The sequence below is a fragment of the Armigeres subalbatus genome, chromosome 1, assembly GCF_024139115.2.
Source record: "Armigeres subalbatus isolate Guangzhou_Male chromosome 1, GZ_Asu_2, whole genome shotgun sequence".
Classification (NCBI taxonomy): domain Eukaryota; kingdom Metazoa; phylum Arthropoda; class Insecta; order Diptera; family Culicidae; genus Armigeres; species Armigeres subalbatus.
In genome coordinates this window covers 175648461-175669956 of record NC_085139.1, presented here as the reverse complement: position 1 = coordinate 175669956, position 21496 = coordinate 175648461, and the positions used below count along the sequence as shown (strand labels likewise).

At 38.2% G+C, this 21496-nt stretch overlaps 1 protein-coding gene across 5 annotated transcripts in view; it reads right to left on the bottom strand.

Annotated features, from left to right (window-relative positions):
• Positions 1 to 21212, bottom strand: part of LOC134205549 (neutral ceramidase-like) — a 77886-nt gene extending 56674 nt beyond the window's left edge. The window contains exon 1 of one of the 5 annotated variants that reach the window (XM_062680874.1): positions 21007 to 21212. The gene's annotated coding sequence lies outside the window, so the exon portion shown is untranslated. The other 4 variants (XM_062680872.1, XM_062680869.1, XM_062680870.1 and 1 more) reach the window with 4 other exon arrangements.
• Between the last annotated feature and the right edge of the window lie 284 nt (positions 21213 to 21496).

The following is a 21496-nucleotide window of genomic DNA, read 5'->3' as shown; positions in this document are numbered from 1 at the left end:
AAGATTTTCAAGATTTTTTTAATTGAGTCTGACAATCAACAGTGTGAATTAGATGATAAGGTATCAGCACAGGTGTCAATATTGGATGGTGCGAAATATTAGGAAGCGGAACAAGGTAGGAGTAGAACATGGACACCACATAGTGTTAATGGGTATGAAGTATTATCAATGGAATCTTTTGAGATTTGTCAAACGCAAACTGTTCTGCTCGAAGGATCGTTAAGTTTGTGACACAGTTTTCATGGTCGAGTGAGTGGCTATTCTGCACGAGTTAAAACATTGTTTTAAAGTTGAATCTCTTAACTTTTTAACATGATGTTGTTATTTCGATTCCAGAAGTGGCCAGATCAGTACTACCTTGAATTTCCCCCACTTATTTTTCTGGAGCTCACTTAGAATCAAATCTCTTTCTTCATCTTCTCTTTCACTAGAAGGCATTCGTGGATCTGAATTCATTTCAGATGCAAACAGATGGAAAATATTTTCGCAACAAAATTTCTGAGACAACGCTTTGCAACGGTTTGACGGGCGTTAGTTCAAGTGTTATGTAAAAAACTGAAGTCCTTCAAAAATATTTTATGGATTCGAGGATGCAATTCAAAATATTTAAATATACAAAATCCGTCAAATATTTTATCTCGTTTCATTGTCTCAGGCGATTCCTTGTCTTATTTAAAGTCACAAAGAACCCATATTTTTTAGAAATGATTAACTATATTCATAATCAAAAACAAAAAAATAGTTCTGAAGTGTGAACAGACCTGAAAAATGTAAATGTTGTGCCAAATAAAATTGCTCCAAGCCATTTTTAGCACTAAATTTTAAAAACAATGAATCGCCTACTTTGAGCATGCTTACAGCCGCACACTAGGAGTAAACATTTTGGAATCAGTATGGCGAAATGCATCTAATGTTCGATTTTTCAAAATTAAGCATCTTCATCGGAAAACTATTTGGTAGGCGTCGTAGCGGACACCTTCCTACATAACCGGTACCAAATAGTTTTTCATAAAAAGTTCCTAATTTTGAGAAAAACCGCATTAGATGTCTTTCGCCATACAAATGTCTGGCGGTTAACTCATGCTGGCTATTTGGTGCATATACTATTACGCCTGGGTAGAAAATCAGCCACTGCCAATAATTCATTGGTCGGAGTTCTGCCAAATCGCACCAAGCGCCAATGAAAAATTACAAATTTTCTTGCACAAGTTTTATTGTAGCTATCATCCCGAAGGACGTAATCCTACGTTAAATCTCAAACTTGTTTGAAAAGCAGATGTTTTAATATACGGATGGTTTCATTATTAGTGGATGATCCCCAAACCGATTACCTTATTCATGTTTGGTCTACCTGATGACAGTTTGGATGTCGTTTCCATCACTTTATATGGCTTCTCAATTGGTGTTCTGAGCTATTGAAATTTATGCATCACAGCTCGCCTGACGGACATGGAATGCGATTGATTATTGCTCTTCGTCGTAGTAGTGGTGCACTCAAGGTATGACAACATGATGCAGCAACACATCCAGCACTTATCACGATCGACTCGGTACAATCACCTTGCCACTTCACTTTATTTTCTGGCACGCTTCATACAACTGGCACTGAACAAACCAAACCTCGGTAGGCGAACAAACAATTTGAATTTGGTTGGCTGTCTTCACCTGCAGCGTGTAGCGCCGTTGATGTTGTACTTATTTATGAATCAATCGTCGCCGTAGCTCACCACCCCGACAGAATTACCATATTGTGACCATAAGTAAGTTGATACAACCATTGAAAATATCTTGGCGCTATTTATTGATCCTTAAGATCATGCCTTCTTAACGTTCAACTAGTGAGAGTTTTCTATCAAAAGATCATTGTTGCTCCTCAGATGTTGCACTTGTATTACACCTTCCAACTGCACTCTCGCTCTTGGAAACCCCTTTTTTGCATCAAACCAATAATGCGACACTGTTGCATAACTCTATTTACTTTTACTTTTTCATTTTGTCTCGGACATTACTCCGAAACGCACGCAGCAAGAATTGGGTCATCCTTCATCCCAAAACATTGAATGTTTTATCATTGGGCACGTATGTGCGAAACAGTGAACACAAATCACACAAATCCGAAACGGGTTGGAACTTGAACTTGTCACCGACAATTGCATTGATCCAAAAATCAACACGTCCACAAGCTGTCTACGTGAGCTTACTTTCGATACTGAGGGAGCTCTGTGCGATGGACTACTCGCAAACGCAGGTTTTCCAGTTCGCAGTTTGGAAACTGAGTCGCGTAAATATGAGAGCTTTCGATTGTCTGCTCCGAAATGTTGTCGCCGCTTATTCTATGGCTCTTGATGGTACCGTTGCACAGTGTTTTCTAACCCAGGAATTCGTGATCGAAAATGTTTTGGCTATGAAAAGTTGATTTTAGAGGCTCAGTGACTTCGGAGAAAAGTTTCAGTATGTTAAGCTCCATATTCCAGAAAAAAATTTTTTTTTGACTAATCCCCCTAAAAGTGAGATGGAAATTCTCTTTCCTCCAATTATGAAGATACATCATTGGTGTCTTCGAAAAAGTTGTAGAAAAAGTTTGTACGAAAAATTTTGCTATATAAACTTTATTTCTATCTGCTATAGAAGTCGAGATATGGGTCGTTATTTATGAACGACCACCAAAAAACAGGTTTTTCACGATAATTTCGTCAATATATTTTTTAGATTTTTCAAATGTTCTACAAAGATCTCCGTCGTGACAAAAAAACATGAACCTTTTGAAGACAGTTTCTTCTTATTTTCAATATTGATGAAGTTATCGACGATTTTTTGTTCAAAAATGAGCATTTTGACATTAATTGCATACATGTAGGGGCAAAATGGGGCAGAATTTTAATTAGGAGATTGAAAGTATAACTCATGCACTAACGGTTGCATTGCAACATATATGTGACTTAGCTTTCCGTAAGTACCGTATGGATATGTTTTCTTCTTCTTCTTGTTATATATAAAAAATGAATTGGTCTGTATTCCGCATAACTAAGAAACGGCTGGGTTCAAATTTCTTCATCACAATTTCCTATGGGCTTACATAATATTTTCTTATGTAAAAGTCACGACTTGAACTGAAAAAATATGAAAAATTCACATTATAATTTGTATGGGTGTTTCGTATAGGCAGATCACAACACGCATTCTCACCTACTGTGCAAGATAACGTCTGCCGGGTCATCTAGTTCATGATAATAACACTTACGCCAGACCTATGTCTTGTTTTAATGTCCAAATTTTGAAAAAGATTATCGAATCGACGGATATTTTACACAGAAATACCAATATATCGGGATATTGGTATTTCCAGAGAATTCTAAATGAAAAGAAATAAACAAAAAATTTTGGAACACTTTTCTGTTGACCTGTTTTGCAATATGGTGATGTTTTACACGTAGCAAACCGGCTTTTTATTATTCTGGGATATTTCGAAAAGTAAATAGGTAAAACAAGTACCTTCGAATTGCTTTCATAAAATTATATTTAAACTTATGATGTTTGAGGCGTCGCTAACCATAGTTTCCATTCAATAAAGATTACTGATTTACCCGATACTGCATTTCCTCTTATCAGCATTCCTGGCTGTATGGTGATTTCTAAAATAATACAATTTGCCCAAATACACTGGGGTCGCTTTTAACGTGACTTTTTGATGATTTTTTTTTAAATACGCGTTGTTTCTTCCCGCGGAATTTGAAATTCATGTCAGTTCTGTAAAACATCCATCCATAATCATTTAGAAAATTTTGTATTTGGCTAAATCATAGGTCTGGCTTAAGTGTAAAGACTAAAGATGACCCTGCAGACGTTGTCCTGCACAGTAGGCGAGAATGCGATCTACCTTTTTAAAATTTCCATATAAATTTTATTTTCAATTTTTCATATTATTTCCAATTTTGGTCGAGATTCTTACATTAGAAAATATTCTGTAAATCCGTCGGACATGTTGATAAACAAATTTGCTGAAGAAATGAAGAAAATCTATCCAGCCGTTTCTTAGTTATGCACAATACAGGCCAATTCATTTTTTATATATAACAAGAAGAAGAAGAAAAAGATGTTCATACGGCACTTATGTCAAGCTATGTCACATATATGTTGCAATGCAACCATCAGAGCATGAGTTATACTTTCAATTACTTAAATAAAATTCTGCCCCATTTTGCCCCTACATGTATGCAGTTAATGTCAAAATGCCCATTTTTGAACCGAAAATCGTCAATAACTCCGTCAATATTGAAAATAAGAAGAAACTGTCTTCGAAAGGTTCATGTTTTTTATCGCGACGGACATCTTTGTAGAACATTTGAAAAATCTAAAAAATATATTGACGAAAGTATCGTGAAAAACCTGTTTTTTGGTGGTCGTTTATAAATAACGACCCATATCTCGACTTCTATAGCAGATAGAAATAAAATTTATATAGCAAAATTTTTCGTAGAAACTTTTTCTACAACTTTCTCGAAGACACCAATGATGTATCTTCATAATTGAAGGAAAGAGAATTTCCATCTCACTTTTAGGGGGATTAGTCAAAAAAAAATTTTTTTACAGAATATGGAGCTTAACATACTGAAACTTTTCTCCGAAGTCACTGAGACTCTAAAATCAACTTTTCATGGCCAAAACATTTTCGATCACAAATTCCTGGGTTAGAAAACACTGTGCGTTGAAAGGTGTTGAATTTAAATTCCAACTGGTTTTCAATGCATTATTTTGTATCGGTCAGATTATATCATGGATCGAAAAGTGCATCCGAAACGAGCTTTCTCTCACGCTTTGGCTTCTCTTCATTGGTCTCTTCAGTTTGTCATGCTTTTTACTAGCTGGTCAACTTGCTCACAAAATATCACAGATGTAAGCAAGTAGGTGCTATTGACCAGCAAGATTTATGTTCTGCTCGAAGGTGTTTATTCAACTCAGAGCATATAGCAACTGTCATCTCGTGTTTATACTTCCTGCTTTGAGCTGTATTATTTTTATATGAATGTTTGCATGACAAGGTTAGGTTCGCCCTTTGCCTGTGTCTTACATAATACAAGGAAAACAGGTACAACATTTTTTATTGACCATCTCAATTCATTGTCGTTTTCCTTCTAGAATAAGAACTTCCGTGATTCAATATTTGCGATACTGCAGTGAGTGACTACGCTGACTAAGCGTTTTTTTAATTAAAGCTTATAGGAGGATACTTCTTGAAATAGTCTTCTAAATTCTAAATAATATTTGGGGCGAACATCCAGCCTCCAACATCTAATATGCAAAGTGAAAAATAGTAATTCTGACACGAAATCTTCGACCGGTCAGGGCCAGCGTGCATAGAAAACAATATTGGGACAAACCTCCCCTTAGTTAGAACTCAAAATGTTGCAAGTAAAGATGTAAGTACATGTAAAGTGAAAGTAATGGTTTTTTTTTCGCATTTATACCTAAAAGCGGGGCGCAATTGTATGGAAGAACGCAAACTTTTATTTTTTGGTACCTCGATACACTGTGCAGAAGATGCTTCCGCCTCCGCTCTCCACATCGTACTTGAAGTTTGTATTATAAGAAAATTAGTATGGGAAAGCTTTTTTTTGCAATCTTGCTCCGGGAGATTTTAATTGATTGTAAATCGCACAACTCGATACTTTAGTACACCCAACCGGGTATACCACGTTAGGCATAAGGACGATAGGCATGATGGACGTTAGCCATAACGGACGTTAGGCATAATGTACGTTAGCCGTTAGGCATAATGGACGTTATGCATAAAATGACCCAAAGAACAGCCTATGACATAAAGAAGGCAGAATTATGCCAAACGTCCATTATGCCTAACGTCCATTATGCCTAACGTCCATTATGCCTAACGTACTTATGCCTAACGTCCTAACGTAATTGTAAACTTTTATCATCAATATCACTAATGCGAAGTCTAAGCACTACTAACAGCACCTAAATGACGATGTGGCAGGCAACGGTATGGCATCTAACCTGGGAGCACGCACGCAGGACATACGTCTTCCGGCTCCGGATCTGCAGGAAATCCAGGAGAAGATCGACCGGCTGAAAAACTTCAAAGCCTCTGGGGTGGACCAACCACCAGGACAGTTGTTCAAATACGGTGGTGAGGCACTGGCTAAAGCGCTGCATTGGGTAATTAACAAGGTTTGGGAGGATGAAGTTCTGCCGCATGAGTGGATGGAAGGTGTCCCATCTACAAGAAGGGCGATAAGCTGGGTTGTAGCAAATATCTATATACTCTATCTATATCAAAAATACTCTCTCAAATTTGATGCCAAACTGCAGGAGAGTTCGTGCTCACATATCATCTATTTGTCGACTTCAAAGCCGCATATGATACAATCGATTGGGATCAGCTATGGCGGCTAATGCACGAAAACGGATTTGCCGATAAACAGATACGGTTGAATAAAGCACCGATGGAACGGGTGATGTGCGTAGCTTATTTTGTAGCTCGCCGTACCAAACTGACTATACCTACAAAACGCTCATTAAACCGGTAGTCCTCTATGGACACGAGACCTAGACGATTCTCGTGGAGGACCAACGCGCACTGGAAGTTTTCGAAAGGAAAGTGCTGCGTACCATCTATGATGGGGTGCAGATAGCGGACGGTACGTGAAGGAGGCGAATGAACCACGAGTTGCATCAGCTGTTGGGAAAACGATCCATCGTTCACAACGCGAAAATCAGAAGACTGCGGTGGGCCGGGCACGTAGCCAGAATGTCGATCAGTAATCCGGTGAAAATGGTTCTCGATAACGATCTGACGGGAACAAGCGGGCAAGGAGGATCGATCAGGTGGAGGACGATTTGCGGACCCACCGCAGGCAGACTGCGTGGTTGTCGACGTGCAGCCATGGACCGTGCTGAATGGAGAAGACTTTTGTGTACTGGACAGGCCACTGTCAAACCATTTTCGACCTGATAACAGTTTCAAATAAACGTTCAGTTCGGCTGGGCTAAACGGAATTTGGCTAGATGACTCTCAGCTTAAAGACCAGTATTGACTTAAAAAGTAGAGAGATTTTCTGCAAAATGAGCTATCCGGCTGAACAACTTTTGGAAAAATGATCCATTCGACAGAACGAAACTTTTAGCAGATAATGCCATATAGCTGAAATGGTTGTTTTGCAGACTGTACATTTTTGGGCCAAATGGCTCTTTCTGTCAAATGACCATTCTTACCAAATTGCATTGTTGGTCAAATGATCTATTTGGCCAAACGACTTTTTCGGCCGAACGGCATTTTCAGTCAAATGACTTGTTAGGGCAAAAAACTTTTTCTGGCAAATGACAATTTCGGCCGAATGCTCCTTTTGGCTGTATGTCGCTCTCGGCCAAATTGCATTTTCTGTCAAACTATTTTCGACCTGATAACAGTTTCAAACAAACAAAACAACTCTAGTTCGGCTGAGCTGAACGGAATTTGACTAGATGACTCTCAGCTTAAAGATCAGTATCGACTTACAAAGTAGAGAGGTTACGGAATTTTGCTCAATGGTCATTTGACAAAAAGGCCATGTCGCTAAACGGGTGGCCATTTTTGACCATATTATGCGTTCAGTAATTAACATTTGATCGTATGTCATATGACATTTTCGGCCAAATGGCAAACCACATTTTCGGCCAACCGATCGTTTCAGCCAGACGACCTGTTAAGGCAAACGGCAAACCGGTTCAGCCGTCTGTCACTTTCGGCCAATGGAAGAAGTTTCTGTAGAAATTTTAAGAAATTCCTTTAAATTTTTGAACAATTTTCCGTTGAAAACCAAAGATTTTTGTTGTTGAAATCTCCCGCGGATATCCCGAAGAAGTTTCTAGTTTAACGTTGTCTATGTCAAAATAGTCGTCTTAATTGATCTAGATCAGCGGTTCTCAACCTGTTTCTTGAGAGGTACCCCTTCGAACTTTTGCATGATTTGAGGTACCCCCTCTCGAAAGCAGGCTTCCAATCCTCTTGAAAACATAATTCCGAGCCCTTTGAAGGGAAGCTCCTTTAAGCTTTTGAGTCCCTTTAGAGTAGGCTTCCGCGCCTCTTTATTAGAGGCTTCTGAGCCTCTTGTTGAGAGGCTTCCGAGCCTCTTGAAGGCGGTTTTCGAGCCACTTAAAATAAAGCTTCCGTTGCATCTTGAAAGAACGCTTCTGAGTCTCTTGGTAGTATGCTTCCAAGCCTATTGAAAGAAGAATTCTGTGCTTCTTGAAGCGAGGCTTCCGAGTCACTTGGAAGTAGACAAAAAAAAAATAAAAAAATTAACAAGAAAAAACAATAGACTTCCGAGCCTCTTGAAAGCAGGCTTACGAGCCTCTTGAAAGAAGGCAACCTAACCACTTGAAAGGAGGCTTCCGAACCTCTTGAAAAGAGGCTTCCGAGCCTCTCGAAAGGAGCCTTCCGAACCTCTTGGAAAAAGGCTTCAGAGCCTCTTGAAAGGAGGCTTTTGAGCCTCTTGCAAGAAGGCTTCCAAGCATCTTGAAAGGAGGTTTTTGAGTCTCTAGAAAAGAAGGCTTTTGAGCCTCTAGAAAAGAAGGCTTTTGAGCTTCTTGAAAGGAGGCTTCCGAGCCTCTTGAAAGAAGGCTTCCGAGCCTCTTGGAAGGATGCTTCCGAGCCTCTTGAAAGAATCCTTCCAAGCTTCTTGGAAAGAGGCTTCGGGGCCTCTTGAAAGGAGGTTTTTGAGCCTCTTGAAAAGAAGCTTTCGAGCCTCTAGAAAGGCTTTTGAAAGGAGCCTTCCGAGCCTCTTGAAAGGAGCCTTCCGAGCCTCTTGAGAGGAGGCTTCCGAGCCTCTTGAGAGGAGGCTTCCGAGCCTCTTGAGAGGAGGCTTCAGGCCTCTTGAGAGGGAGGCTTCTGAGGCCTCTTGGAGAGGAGGCTCTGAGCCTCTTGAGAGGAGGCTTCCAGGCCTCTTGAGGAGGAGGCTTCCGAGCCTCTTGAGAGGAGGCTTCCGAGCCTCTTGAGAGGAGGCTTCTGAGCCTCTTGAGGAGGAGGCTTCCAGGCCTCTTGGAGGAGGCTGAGCCTCTTGAGAGGAGGCTTCTCCAAGCCTCTTGAGAGGAGGCTTCCAGGCCTCTTGAGAGGAGGCCTGAGCCTCTTGAGAGGAGGCTTCCAGAGCCTCTTGAGAGGAGGCTTCCTGAGCCTCTTGAGGAGGAGGCTTGAGGCCTCTTGAGAGGAGGCTTCCGGGCCTCTTGGAGAGGAGGCATCCACGCCTCTTGAGAGGAGGCTTCTGAGCCTCTTGAGAGGAGGCCTGAGCCTCTTGAGGAGGGCTTCCAGGCCTCTTGAGAGGAGGCTTCTGAGCCTCTTGAGAGGAGGCTTCTGAGGCCTCTTGAGGAGGCTTCCGAGCCTCTTGAGAGGAGGCTTCCGAGCCTCTTGAGAGGAGGCTCCCGAGCCTCTTGAGAGGAGGCTTCCGAGCCTCTTGAGAGGAGGCTTCCGAGCCTCTTGAGAGGAGGCTTCCGAGCCTCTTGAGAGGAGGCTTCCGAGCCTCTTGAGAGGAGGCTTCCGAGCCTCTTGAGAGGAGGCTTCCGAGCCTCTTGAGAGGAGGCTTCCGAGCCTCTTGAGAGGAGGCTTCCGAGCCTCTTGAGGGGAGGCTTCCGAGCCTCTTGAGAGGAGGCTTCCGAGGCCTCTTGAGGAGGAGGCTTGAGGCCTCTTGAGAGGAGGCTTCCGAGCCTCTTGAGAGGAGGCTTCCGAGCCTCTTGAGAGGAGGCTTCCGAGCCTCTTGAGAGGAGGCTTCCGAGCCTCTCGAGAGGAGGCTTCCGAGCCTCTCGAGAGGAGGCTTCCGAGCCTCTCGAGAGGAGGCTTCCGAGCCTCTTGAGAGGAGGCTTCCGAGCCTCTCGAGAGGAGGCTTCCGAGCCTCTCGAGAGGAGGCTTCCGAACCTCTTGAAAGGAGGCTTCCGAACCTCTTGAAAGAAGGCTTCCGAACCTCTTGAAAGGAGGCTTCCGAACCTCTTGAAAGGAAGCTTCCGAACCTCTTGAAAGGAAGCTTCCGAGCCTCTTGAAAGAAGGCAGCCAAACCACTTGAAATGAGGCTTCCAAGCCTCTTGAAAGGAAGCCTTCGAGCTGCTTGGAATACATTGTGCTTGTTGTTGAAGGCAGGATTCAATTGTGATTTATTGATCGCATGACATATTATGTACAATATAAATTTTTGAAATATAAAATACACAATTATCAAAACTTTATCAATGAATTTTGATTGAAATTGTAATATGTCTGCCATTACGCATTTTTGTCCGAGGTACCTCCTAGGGCCAGCAAAGGTACCCCCAGGGGTACATGTACCACAGGTTGAGAACCGCTGATCTAGATTGAGAAAGTCACCGTTAAAGCATCCCTCCAACCAGTCACAAGCTTTTTCACAATGAAGAATTTTCTGTGTTATGAAGAATACTCAATAGAAACTCAACGGGAACTTTCCGCTGATATTTTTCTGTTGAATTTGGATTTGAATTTTTTGTTTCTCACGTAGAATCCGAAAAACTTTTCGCAGAAATTCAAAACAAGTTTCCTTGGGAAATCCAATGAGCTGCTCTTGGTCAAGCCAAAGAATTATCGAAACTTCGAAGTAGTTCCCGTGGAAAATATGAAAATAATTTCTTAATGAATGTTCTGGACAAACTTTAGGAATTTTATGGGGAAGTTGATTAGAATCCGGCGAAATTCAAAAGATCCGTCCGTCAATGTCTAGAAAATATCGAAAATGATCATTTCATCCGAATGATACTTTTGGCCGAATGTACATTTCGGCCAAATGGCGTTTTCTACCAAACGACCATTTCGACTAAAGGGCATATTCGGCCAACCTATTTTTTCAGCCAAATGAACTGTTCGATCAAACTACATTTACCAAATGGACTATTTGGTCAAACGACATATTCCTTCAGATAACTTTCAGCTAAATTCCGACCCTTTTCCGTTCAAAAATTCAATTTCAACGAAAAATTCTTCGAATTTCAACGGGAATTTCAACGAGGGTTTCTTCTCAGTTTCTCGAAGTTTTAACAAGAAGTTGTATGGAATTTTCAAGAAAATCATTGGTATCGCCACGAAAAATTCTCTGGAGTTTCACGTTTATGGAATCAATCTGAAATTTTCACTGAACCTTCGAAATTTCCCCTGAAAATTCTGCGGGCTTCTTCAAATTAGAATCGGCGTGGAAAATTATAGATCAGCGACGTGAAAAATTTCAAACGGCGGCGGCGGGGCACACCTCTACCTAGGCCGGACCGAAAATTTAACTTAAGGGGTTGAGGAACCGTTACTTTTGACGTAGGACTAACGTCTGGTTGTCATTTATATTTTTGGAAATCGAGAGCGTTACTCTGAAAGAGAAAGTTCCGAACGTTACTAGCGCCGTCATCTTTCGATGGATTTTGAAGATTTAAGCCTAGTACGCCGCTCTTACGGAATGGGTTTACGGAAAATTTGATCAAATTACCACGGTAAATTTGACAGCTGATTCAGTATGGGAGAAATGTCACTTTTCCTTACGGAATAATGGTACGGAATATTTTTCCGTAAGGAAAAGTGACAGCTCCATTTACTTTACCCAGCAGGCGTTATTAGCGTTACGAAATTGTCTCTACTTTTCAACTCCGTACTGCTTACGGAATATCAGTAGCGGAATCATTCCGTACCTTTCCGTGTCTCATCTTCTTGCACAGTACTTTTCAGCAGCGTACTAGCCTTTATATATCAATCGACTCGGACACTCTCCAGCAATTTGTTAATTTAATTGAATGTTTTCAAAGCCAATAAAAATTCCATGTATTACAAATCACGTACATTCCTAACACGGACATCAGGATGCTGTATGTGACGGGCCTTCGGACCCACCGCAAGATTTTCTTTGTGTACTTTGTATAATAGAATAATGTAATATGTGATGTGATATCTGGGAGTTGACGACTGAAGTTTTGCTATTAAGATTGAATTTGTTCGGCGATGGCAGTCTTAATAAGTAGCAAATACTTCGTATTATAAAGTATAAAGTATTTGCTACTTATTAGGACTGCTATCGACGAAAAAAATCAATTGTAATAATGTATAATGTGCCTGCCGTATGTGAATCATTCCAGTTTGTGACAGCAGCGCGTACTGACGTGCTTTTTGCTCGCGCATTTTTTTCTCATTCGTTCGCTGTGTTTACGTACACAGCATGCAGTCGCCAGCATGAGAATATGCATGAAAGAAGAGGACGCATTTTTTGTCATTCTATGCTTGATGATGGTCAGATGCAGTGGTGACAATTGTAATTGATGCAATCGCTCGGAATTCACGGCTAGAGGCCGATGATGGCTGAATTTGCGATGGCAGCGGTGGTGGATGAAGAAGAATAAAATTAGCCCAGAGAAATATGGTCCGCTCATATCTTTGTTTGGCGATAAGATGAATATTATGTTCAATGAAATGGAAAAGAAATGGATAACTGGACAGTTCTCTTAAAATAGCACCTTTTTCCCAAGTCTTAAAATTTCATTGGGCTAGAATTTTTAAAATTTAAATAATATCATCAATAAGAAATCTATAAATGCCCTACATTTGCTTGAGTAAGTAAGGGCCTAATAGTAAGAAACAAAGCAATTCTGATTATGTCTTTAACCTTCTGTCTGTGCTCAAAAAAAACTTACGTTGTCTGTGCTCTGGGGTCAAATTGACCCCAAATTGAAATTGCTATAACTTTTTTAATGTCAGGCCAATTTTGGATTTTTTGGGCTGTTTCGATTGACTATAGATGGGCGGATACATCGCGGGGAGGGGTTTTAGTGAACAAGGGTACAAAACAGTGATTTTGCATGATTACTTTACTTATATCCGAAAATCCTACCCATTTTGAACTGCAACTTTTTTAAAAAGGCTGTGCAGGAAGGCATGTGCTTTGGCATGAGGTGTTGATAAGTTCAGAACTCGGCCGCCAGGTGGTGGTATATTTGAATTCATTATTTTAAACTACTCAAGATATCCCGGTATATAGAATTCTCCTCAGTGTAAATATTCTTATCGCACAAATTAAAAAATGGGAAGAAGTGCTCATTATATTGAGCACCGCTTTGTAGTGCTAGACATCCTGAACAATGTTGCCGAATACAACTTGGGTGTAGGTATGAGGGATCTCAAGCAAAGCAATATTTCATATATGCCAGAATATTGCAAATACACTAGCGCCGCCTATTTGTAAATTTCCTTATTATTTATTCCGTCACATGACAGTCTATTCCCACCAGACGAACTTTGTTACAGACGTCATCTTTACAAATTTCAAAATTGTGCGATAAGAATATTTGCAATGAGGAAAATTCCATATATCGGAGTTACTTGAGTAGTCTAAAATAATGAATTCAAATATACCACCACCTAGCGACCAAGCGCTAAACTAATCAATGCCTCATGTCAAAGCAGACGCCTTCCTGCATAAACTTTTTGAAAAGGTGCGGTTCAAAATGGGTAGGATTTTCAGATATAATAAAATAAGCATAAAAAATCACTGTTTTGTACCCTTTTTTACGAAAACCCCTCCCCGCAATGTACCCGCCTATACCAATAGTCAATCTTTGGTAACGACCTGAAAGATGATTAAATTATCTTTCGAAACAGCCCCAAAAATCCAAAATTGGCTAAACATTAAAATAGTTATAGCAATTTCAATTTGGGGTCAATTTGACCCCAGAGCACAGACAACGTAAGTTTTTTGAAAAAAAGACGCTGTAGCGCATATTTTCATAATTCTTCAAGCGGATTTTTTACCAGCTACCAAAAATTAGGAGAATCGGTTGGAAACTAAAAAAATGGCAGCCACTCAAAGTGGTCTGGGGTCATATTGACCCCAGAGCACAGACAAAAGGTTAATTATTAGTTTATTATTTCTACGTCATGTTTAAAACATTATTCATTGCTCGTTTTTGTGACACATAGTGGAGAGGAAGTTTAACATACGTAACCTATACAAAGAGATAGATACTTGGCATGCCCAGCAAAGTAGTTCGTAATCACAATTGCTATAATTTGGTGAGTAAACCACGTGTCCATCTCATTCTGTTGGAAAAATGTTCTTTTGATAATAAAATAAATATAATAAATAATAAATGGACATGGAGGTTTTCTTATTCTTTTCAGGGATGCTTATTATTATTATTATTATTATCTTTATTATAGAGGCTTTCAGCCCTAGGCAGGGCTCACCTCCTATTTCAAGGGTACTCTTCCTATCATTTATTGTTCACACAATAACTAATTAGTTCATTATAAAATTCACTTCCAACCATAATTCGTTAATGAATGGTTAACCGGAAACATAATCGACCAAATGGGCACTTGAATGCTTGAGCAATCCAAAATACCAAAAAAAAATGTGATTTTAAAATCTACCTTTTAGAAGTCAAAACCAAGTACATTCCTATTATATTCATGCATGTTTTAAGTTTCTATGTAGGTTGATTCAACCCTAGCTGACAAAAGGAGTCATCACTCCATACTTATCTTACAAAAATTCTTTTCAGTTTGTGATAATTGCAGCTTGATGCTCCACAAGCATTTATTCCTTCACATTATGTGGCTATATTCAACAAACTGTTTGTTTTGAGAAGTTGAGAAAAACCTGAACTGAACATTTCCTGGATCGCTCTAGGATTCCAACACAGTCAACTTCACTCCTGGTGTGTTAATAGTCGCTCATTGTACATACCACTCAGCAACAAAAAGTCGCGCATTAATCCGTGTGATAACTAATCACCGGTGCACAGTATAGTAGAGTAGTGTTCTATTCAATTGCCTGCCACTTGAGTCACACTGACCTGCTGGCACTTGACTGAACTGAAATTACTTACCAGGTCATAACAACTTTCAAATGCTTACACGGCTCACATAGGAGGCAATAATTGGCACCCGGCTCAGACAGTCAAGTTCATTCATATTGGCAAAATGTATGAAAAATTGTTGTTGATGAGGAGTATGATCTTGAGGTCGTAAGTGGGAAATGGCGTTGCCTTCAGTGCGGTAATGACACGGATGATTTAATTTATTAGATCTCTTTTCACGCGAATGGATGATGAGTTTGTGCGTTGTTCTGTTGGAGCGCAAATAGTTACACTCCACCATAAGGCACAAAATAATAAAATAATTCTAAGCTCTGGAATAATACTAATATTATCAGAATAATTCATCTCACTTTCTCCATGAAAACCCAATTTGAAAAAAAAAACACATTCTTGAAAATTGTTCATCCTCCAAGTTACCTTTCAAGTGCTGTCTTTCAACAAATTACTTGAAATCGCATAATATTTCCATAAGATGAAGTGGCTTCAACACAGTGTTCAACCATATGGCCTTCGTGAATGCTACAATATGCAACACTTCAACGTGGAAGCACGTTTTCCTTGCAATCCTTAAGTTGATGAGCGCTTTTCAACACACTCAGATCGTCGAACGCCAGTTACGATCGCAAAAAGAACGCTTCGAACACGAACCACAAACACGCGGCTTGACAACAATCCAGTTGGGTTAATTAGAGAGATAAAACCAAGCCATCGATTTACCTACCTTAAACCGGCCGGAAAGCTTGCACTCTTAGTTTCAAAAACAGTTAATAAGTACCGAATTACAGTATGTAAGTTACACGCGTTGGGATATAAAACTTTTTTAAGCAGAACGCAAGAAATCAGTAGACACGTCTTAAGTTCGTCAAGCTCGATTAGAACTAATCGGTTCCCTGATGGTGAAGTTGATTATATGGGAATCCTCTTGGATACTTGAGAAATGGAATCATGCAGCGGACTTTTGTCTTATCAACACGTACTAGTGACTGATATGAGCATCGAGTAAAGAATGATGAACCAAGGAAAGAATGCATTACATGGTTTCTCAAGCTTTCAACTGACCTTTCCTCTGATTTTTTTTATTTAATTTGGATATTTCTATTTTTTAAGACATTCGAGCTACAAACGATCATTTTTTTTGGCTGAGTACATCCGTTGTCGTCATAGGTTCAGCTGCGACCGAAATGTATATGCTTGACCGTGTTTCGAATTTCAATTGGCTACAGAAGCAATTAAAATTCTGCCAATAAATTTTGTTCTTATTATGGGCGGGAGACGCTAGCGAATTTCGTTGTGCAGACATTCTATTTTATTCGATTACGCAGACAAGACTATGACGCAACACATAGACATTATACGTACAAAAATACACATTTGAGTACAGTCTGATTCAGAATTTATGGGTAAGTGAAATGTTTGGAATTAGTTATAATAATTATATTAATAAAGTTTCAAAATTTAAAACAATTTCAAAATTTCAAAATTTCAAAATTTCAAAATTTCAAAATTTCAAAATTTCAAAATTTCAATATTTCAAAATTTCAAAATTTCAAAATTTCAAAATTTCAAAATTTCAAAATTTCAAAATTTCAAAATTTCAAAATTTCAAAATTTCAAAATTTCAAAATTTCAAAATTTCAAAATTTCAAAATTTCAAAATTTCAAAATTTCAAAATTTCAAAATTTCAAAATTTCAAAATTTCAAAATTTCAAAATTTCAAAATTTCAAAATTTCAAAATTTCAAAATTTCAAAATTCAAAATTTCAAAATTTCAAAATTTCAAAATTTCAAAATTTCAAAATTTCAAAATTTCAAAATTTCAAAATTTCAAAATTTCAAAATTTCAAAAATTTCAAAATTTCAAAATTTCAAAATTTCAAAATTTCAAAATTTCAAAATTTCAAAATTTCAAAATTTCAAAATTTCAAAATTTCAAAATTACAAAATTTCAAAATTTTAAAATTTCAAAATTTCAAAATTTCAAAATTTCAAAATTTCAAAATTTCAAAATTTCAAAATTTCAAAATTTTAAAATTTTAAAATTTTAAAATTTCAAAATTTCAAAATTTTAATATTTTTAAATTTCAAAATTTCAAAATTTTAAAATTTCATTTCTAACTTTTTTTTAGCTCCAAGGACCAAAAACAACCAAAAACAAATTGCGTAAAAAGCGACCTCAGTGCACCCCGTATAGTCCATACAGGGTGTTTGTTTCCTGAGTGTGCATATTTTGGGGGCAGCTTGGGGACTCCAAAACATGAAAAAGTTCCCATGAAACATAGGATGAGTTATTCAAAATTCTATGTTTTTTTTTTTGTCAACTTTACCAACCTCTGTCTCATTAACCATTGATCGTATAATCTCAGTCAGCACACAGAACGAAAGCTTAAAGTCTTTTTGAGCTTCGTTGATCTTATGTTGATAAAAGTGGTTTTAAGTACAGTAATTATGCAAACATTCGAAAAAGTGTCAAAAATAACGTGCTTTTTTCTTATAATTTAGTGATTTTTTCATCAATACATTCGATATTATGAAAAAATTTCGTCTACAAAACATTCTTATGCTTCTTTGCTTCCAAAATGTCTTTTGGTGGAACATTGTATAATTTGTAGTTCCGTAATTCCCAATTTAAAATAATTAAGAAAAATCATCGAACAGCAATTTTCATCGCGATGTTTGCTTCAAAATGTTGGTTGGCAACCCTACCTGTTTGGGCGTTCGTTGCCTGCACGTGGTGCGATCGTTTGTAAACACCATGCATGCCACTAATGCCGTGCAGAAGTGAGGTTCAAAAAACAATGGATCAGCTGATAGAAAAATTGGTTATTTTTTAACCAGGGCGTAAATTAAAAAAAAAATCGCACGTTTGTGTGATTAACTTTGAAGAGCGTAAGTGTTAAATTTGCAAACTATCCACGCTGTCTGATGTAAGGCTTATCTGTTAAAAGCGGCCATAATTTATTTACAGATAATGCTTTTTCATCAGTAATTAACTATCATTTTTATTCTGTTTTCGCCCAAATCGGATGATACCTTGATAATAAAATCCGACACATGTAGGCAAACGATTGACGAATGACTTCGTGTTTGACTTGTTTGCTTCTGGTAGGGTGGAAAATTTTCATTCAGTTGTAGTCGTCCTGCGGTGACGATATGGCACGATTTGTTTATGCGGATGCTTTACTTTTTTGGAATTATTTTAATTTCAGTGATTCCGGGTCATGGACATTTTAGTGTATTCTTAAACTAAACAAAATGGTATTTATGGGAATCCGATTAAGAGTTGTCCGTGGGTACTTTCGGGAGGAGTGATGCATGAGAATTCGACTAATCAATTTATTTTTGAAATTTCTATGATTTTATGGGATTTTTTGGGCTCTGCACAATTTTTGTGAATTCGCTTTTTAGAAATACTATTGAATCTCCTAAGAGTCTTTGTGGGTTTTGGGAATCCAGGTGCATGTGGATAGATTTATAAGACTCTGGATGGATTCTGGAGAAACCTGCGTGGATTCGTAAAAATCCGGCAACAATGAGTTTTTGGGGACATTTTCATTTTTAAATTTCCGCGTTCAAAAATTTCTAAAGAATTCTAAGGAATCCCGGAGGATTCTAAGGAATCCCGGATTGTATGTTGAATTCGATCAAAAGATTTCCCACGTGCGTGGATGAGAGAGTGAGTAAGAAATTGAGCGAGTATGTGAGTGAATGTGCAAGTGAGTGAGTTAGTGAATAAGTGAGTGAGCAAGTGAGTGAGCTAGCGAACGATTGAATTGAAGATAATTGTTCATCAGAGTATGAATAAATAATTAAACGAACGTGATAAATCAATTAATGAAGATATAATCGTATGAGAGGAGTGAGTAAATAAGTGAGTGAGTAAGTGAGTGATTGAGTAAGTAAGTAAGAAAGATAGTGAGTGAATGGGTAAATAAGTGTGGTTATTAAGTCAGTGAATAAATGAGTATGTGATGAGTTAATAAGATGGATAGAAAAATTTGAGAGTGTGAAAAAGTGAAAAAAAAGGGTAACGAGTATTTGAGTGAGTATGACTAGTTAATCAATAAGTGAAGAGGTAAGCGTGTGAAGCAGTGAGTGATTGATTGGGTGAGTGAGCAAATGAATAAGTGATTAAGTGAGTGAGTGACTGGGAAGTGAGTTAGAGATAGAACAAATGAATTATTGTTAGATTAAGAATTTAGATTAAGTGTGTTAGGTTGAAGATAGATCAAGAGATTACGGACGAATTAATCAATAGGTGAGTAAGTGACTAAGTGAGTATGCGAGATAGTGGATGGGTAGATGAATAAGTGATTCAGTGAGCGAGTAAGCAAATGTAAAAGTATATTAGTGGGCAAGTAAGTTAATTAGGGACCTTTCCCATATAACGTAACGCCATAGGGGTGGGAGGGGGTCAGGCCAAGCGTTACGATCCATAAAATATAATTAAACCTTTCATACAAAAAGTGTTACGAGGGGGAGGGTGGGTGTCCAAAATCATCATTTTTTTGCGTTTCGTGATTTGTGAAAGAACCCTTAGTGGAATAACGAGCAAATATGTGTAAGTTAGTGACTGAGTGAGAATGTGATTCATTGAAAAAGTGAAAGAGTTTAAGGTTATATAAGTGAATTAGTAAGAGAATCAGTTAGTGAGTAGATGAGAAAAAGTGTGAGCGAATATGTGAATGTATAATAAAGTGAGTGAGTAAATGTTTAAGATTGAAAAATAATAAATGGGTTATTTTTTACTAAACCATTCAATCATCGCATTGATTTCAACTTCTGTTCTGAGGCATCATTATTTTTCGTTAATTTGTCTACCAACTGACCGAGAAGAAACACAGTTGATGTTCTCCGTGGTGTCAATTTGCTCCAAAGATAAAAAGATCCAAAACCCCATAAAAAATTGATTTTTGATAAAGTCATTTTTTACGCAGTTTTTATTCCACGCGGATTTTAGAATTTATGCAGTTTTCGGGATATACGTGGTTTTGATTTACACGGAACGTACCACACGAGTGGTACGTTCCGTGTAAATCAACCGACTTCAGTGTACTTTTTTATTCGACTCAGTCATATTTAACTTGACGTTTCAATTCTTTGTATGATAATTTTGATTTTTATCCTATTATTTTATATTATTATTTTGGAGCCATCCACAAATCACAACCTTTCTGGCAACCCTTTAGTATCTTTACAAATAATAACATAAAGACTTGTACTGTGTTGGATTTATAAAATAATTTAACATTAAAGTTGTAAATAATCGACAGTCACGATATATTCCTTGGAGTCGTTAACAAACATATCCCGTCAAAAAAATCCATCTATTTAATCGATTCCTTAAATAATTTTAAGTAAACTTTCCAAAAGAACGCCTATTTTTTGAAACCTTGAACTATTTTGGGAAGATTCATGAATTACGTAAAGCAAAAATTGGCCATTTTCATCCCCCTCCCCCTGTGTCACACATTTTGTATGCGGTATCTAAAATCTTTGTATGTATTGTCAAACTTTGGGCAAACCTTCCCTTTTAATATTTACGTAATTTATGGATGCTTCCTTTTAAATGTGAAACAAAAGAATAAAAAAGTGTTGAAATTGAGTTTTGGCCTAACATTTGTCTGATTTTGTATCAAACATTTGGGTAAATCTTCAGGCATATTCACACTGCAGAATCACTTTTTCAAATTTTTGTTTTCGATTTTCTTGGGGAAAGTTGACTATAAATAAGCCAAAGAATGGACTGAGATAATAAAACAAGATATTTTATTTGGCGGGAAAGGTCAATAATTGACAATTATTATGCGACAGAAAAAAAAACTCACCTGACTTTGTTTGTCAAAAATCAACAGCACCTATCTTGGTCACAATTTTTCAGCAACTTGTCTATAGTGTTCTTCACACTGTCACGTTTTTTTCATAGCAACATTTTCAATCTCTTATCGCATGTGCAACAACCAAACTTTTTAGCTTCCCAATTTGAATTTGCGAAGATACAGAAAAGCGTTCGGATAATATCAATTGATGATTGATTTACAAAAAGTTCAAATACGTAGCACCTTCGGCAGCTTGGTCATATTGATTGTAAAAAATTTAAACTCAATATGTAGCGCAATGCGTCCTCAATAGTTTATTAACTCCTGGCTTAACACTTAGTTTCCACTCACTTCCTTCTACATACGAAGCTGGATAATCTCGGCATTCGTCGTCTCTTCAACATGCCACACCAGAATCAACCGTAAAAACAACAACAAATATATCTTTGTCTGGCTTGAGTGACGCTTCTAAACGCTATGTTCCGCGTGCTTACAACCCGAGTCGACGAACGAAACTGAATCGAATCAATCATCGCGGAGTATTATGATGTGAACAAAAAAGTACTGTCTCTACAGAAACTCTTAGCACGACACCCGGCAGCGACGCGCAAAGACAGGGAAACAGACAGCAATCAGAGAACGGTACACGCTGCCTCACGATCACGATGGTTCTAGCCGCTGTAGAATACATATGACTCGTCGTCTCCTGCCCATTTCACTAAGCGTGTATGCGAGCTCGGCGTAGTGAATGGATATACATGACATGAATCATATGTTCGAGCATTGAACCGGCATTCAACTGTGCTCTCTTTGGTCAAAACAAAAGCCGAAAGGGAGAATA